Source organism: Blennius ocellaris (genome assembly GCF_963422515.1).
Source record: "Blennius ocellaris genome assembly, chromosome: 11".
Lineage (NCBI taxonomy): Eukaryota > Metazoa > Chordata > Actinopteri > Blenniiformes > Blenniidae > Blennius > Blennius ocellaris.
In genome coordinates, this window is record NC_137660.1 from 13,441,048 (window position 1) to 13,444,926 (window position 3,879).

The following is a 3,879-nucleotide window of genomic DNA, read 5'->3' on the forward strand; positions in this document are numbered from 1 at the left end:
TTTGTTGATGTTGTTGATTTCTTAAAAACCATATATATACAGTGTTTAGTTAAATACCTGGGATCCATGATTTAAACAACATTTGTATGATCAGAATTTTTATTCCGATTTCCAACATTTTTTACCTCAACAACTAAATGTTCTCTTTTTGTGAAATAGGAAATCAGACTCACCTGTGGGGTTGAAGCTCAGTCATCACATGACATCATTTTGACCAATAAATTGTGATTTCAGTGCATCAAGGCAGGAAGTTGGTTCCTGTTTGTCCTTTACAACATTGAAGAAAAAAGATGCATGAGATGTATCAAAAAAAGTGTTTACAAAATGTATTAAAGGATGCTTCAGGACATGGAGTTATGAGGAATGCAATGAGGAGAAGTCTGTTGTTTGGTTTGGTATGAAAAGCACCACGCAGCACCATAGATGAAAGCTGAAGAGGACAACAGCGCTGGAGTTCAACACAAAAAGGCAAGACAATATTGATACTCATCAATGAGTTCAGTTTTTCCTGTTTGCATCAATTTGTTTATGGAAATAAAAATGTGGCGATGCAGCCAAACTTTAAGCTTTAGATTTGCTCATACTATGGAACTACATTTAGACCTTTGGCACTGGAAAAATTGTCATGTCAAAAGATTATATTGCAAATGATGATTACCAAAACTTTATGGGGAAAAATGTTTTCTGAGAGTTTCACATAAATAAAGCTGAGGTTACAGTATTGACTGTTTGAGCAGGACAACGAGCCAAAGCGCACATCCACCAGCATAAAGGAAAGGCTGGACTGTTAACTGGCCAGCTATGAGTTTTGACCTAAACTCCATTGAAAACCTTTGGAGGGAGGTAAAATCTGCAGAAAGATCTCATGCAGAGTAGAAAACACCACAGCGGGGGACTGGCACAAATAGTTTTAAGCAGCTATTGTGCATAAAAGAAATACTCAGCAGCTGCCATTGCTGTGATAATGACATGTGTCTTATTTTATCTCTAGAAAACCTATCGTTCTTAAATTCTTTAAAAATATAGCTGTACAAAAGAAAACAAATATTTGGAGAACATGAGCTGATGTGTGCAGAAGTAGGAATGCTGACTATTCATTTTTTTTTTTAAAGTTATATGCCTAAAGTTACCAGTAGATGGCAGTGTGTACTCACATGGCTCAGGCGGACAGACATTGCACAAAATGAGCATCATTGGTGTGCCATGGTCTATTCGGTGTAGAATGAGGAGTACTTCATTATTGCTCTAATTATCTTCTAAAAGTTGCTGCAGGTTTAATTTCTGGGTTTTATCCAGGATCCGTAGAAATTAATTCCCTTTCTATGTTCGCAGTTTTACACCTCCAAGCTTTTTTTTTTTTTGATGACTCTCTAATTTAGTCTCTGTGTTTTCTGTTAATTTAGTCTGACTGCCCCGTGGCTCCTCAGAACAAAGAGCTCCACATACATAAATTTCACTGCTGGAAGACAAATTGTCCCTAGCAACAAATGCAAAGGAGTTTCTTTCTTGTAAAATGTAAGCGCGATGACTTTTATCAAAGAAAGAGAGCCTTATGATGTCACGTCATGCCAGAAGCTCATACGTCAACACTGACTTTGTTGCTCTTCGGCAAAAACAACACGACCACAGCAGTGACCTTTCTGCTCTAATCCTCTGTTTAGGAAGGCACTTAACCTCAGCATGAGTACAACCCAGTGCTTTTTCTGGAAAATGTTTACGAGTTACTCTTCTGAAAGAAGAGGCTTTTGTTTTGCTTTGTTTTTTGTCATGTCAAACAAAAGCTGTATTGTTGTGGTTGTAAAACGCTAACGGCCCAGTATGATCCCCTTGAGATATAACATCTCGGTTTCAAGATCCCAACCGCCTTCCATCAACCCTCCATCCATGTTGCTTTAAGTCATTGTCACTGATCAAATCCGACTATGTTGAAAACGGACAACTTCGAGAAGAAGAAAAAAAAAAACCTACTCAAATGGAGAACATGCAAACACAGAATCCAGTGTCTCCTTATCAAATGAATGTTGGCATAAGTCTCCCACTTCTTGTGTCACATGATCTTTGCAGTCTTCTGGATGTGATTTACCCTCCCAGTATGCTAATGCTACTTCTCTACCTATATCAATGATCTTTATGTGGCGTGTTATGTTGGTCCCTCTTTACTCAAACAGACCGGCCAATAACCACCACCGGAGAAATGCAAACGTTCAGTTACTTTTACCGAAAAAATGATAATTTTACTTCAGATTTACTGATCTGTTTCTGTTGCAATAAAAATAAATAAATAACAGGGCGAGTTTATTTCATGGCTCTTTTTGACTCATTCACAAGAGGTGAATCAAGTAGTCTTACGAGATGTGTAATGTTTCATCAAACTGCATCAGTCAGTGGAACAATTTAATATAGATATATCTGATAGATCAGATTTAACATAAGTAATGAAGGTTCTCCACATACTTTTCTGGACAGCAGTCCATCACAGGGAAAACACTGAGAGAAGGAGAATCTCCTGAGCCCGGAGTTAAGTGAGGCTGAAATGAAGACTAAAAGTGCTGACTGTGTCACCGCCATGAAATCCCTCGAACATAACTCCTCCACCTTTCAATATGAAAGTTATTCATTCAAGACATCTTGACGGAATAATTTTTTCCCCCCATTTGACAGAATATGGTTTCTTGAATTTTACCCAAATGAACAGTACAGTATAGCTGTATTTTGTTGAGAAACAATATGTAAGTTTTCTTTCATGCTAAATATAATTATATTTAGCTGGATACAGATCTATTGAGACCTTTCTTTTATAATGATTATACTAATGACTATGGATGAAGAAGCAGTTGATTATGAAAACAGTACAATAGTTTATTAAGATTGTTTAATTTTCATGTAGGCTGTGGAAAATGTGCATATCCATCAGGACAGTGTGCTGCAGCTGCATTCAACACAACATGACGGGAGGAAGCAGCCTCATATTCTTTCCACATAACTGTCAGTCAGTGAGTTGGGGGCAGAGGAAGTGGGTCAAATGATGGCCCCTCGGAGACCAAATGAAATAAAAGGTGAAGAATGAAGATATCGAGTTCATGTTATGGGTAAAACACTGTGTGACCAGTACAGATTCAGACATGCATCGATCTTTGACAGACAGTTAAAACTTCTGTAATACTGTTCTTTGTCAGTGTGGAGTATGTATTTATTCACACCAACACACTATATTCATGGAAATAAGTTGCATTTTTACCAGTCTGTTCTGTGTAATTGTGTCCTGGAGCTCATCCAGCACATCATTTTGGAGGTCTCTCTGCAGCTGCTGGCGCTCTTGTCCCCAGCATCCTGTTCACACTATTTCACGGACATGTTGGGGCAGCACACTTACCCTCCCACCCACTCACCCCCAGCCCCCCCCCATCCTATCTGCCCCTCAGGGCCCCCAACTCTGGACCCCACCTCCACCTGCAAACCGACAGCCCACCCCACCACGCCGTCCCAGTCCCTTCCTGCTGCACTGTCCTTCCTGTGTTTAATCTCTCTGAGGCATCATACATAAACAAACCGTGTGCTCTGTGTCTGCTGCACATTTCCTCCTGATAGATGTGTATAATAACATAACGAGCTGAGTCGATCCCCTGTCTGGTGCAGAGTAGTCTTTAAGCCCGAAGAGCTCTAATCAGAAAAGAGCAGCATGAGTCACGGTGTCCTCGTATGGGACAGAAAGCGGGATCATCCTCCTCCCATTAGCCGTTTAAATTGTTTCTGTGATAGGCTAAGAGGTGCAGGCAGCTGCAGGTCAGTTGGTGTGCTCTGCCTCATTTCCTGCTCAGCAGCTTGTAGGATTCAGAATGATCCTTTGCACTCAAAAGCTACATTCTCTCCTCTCTCCTT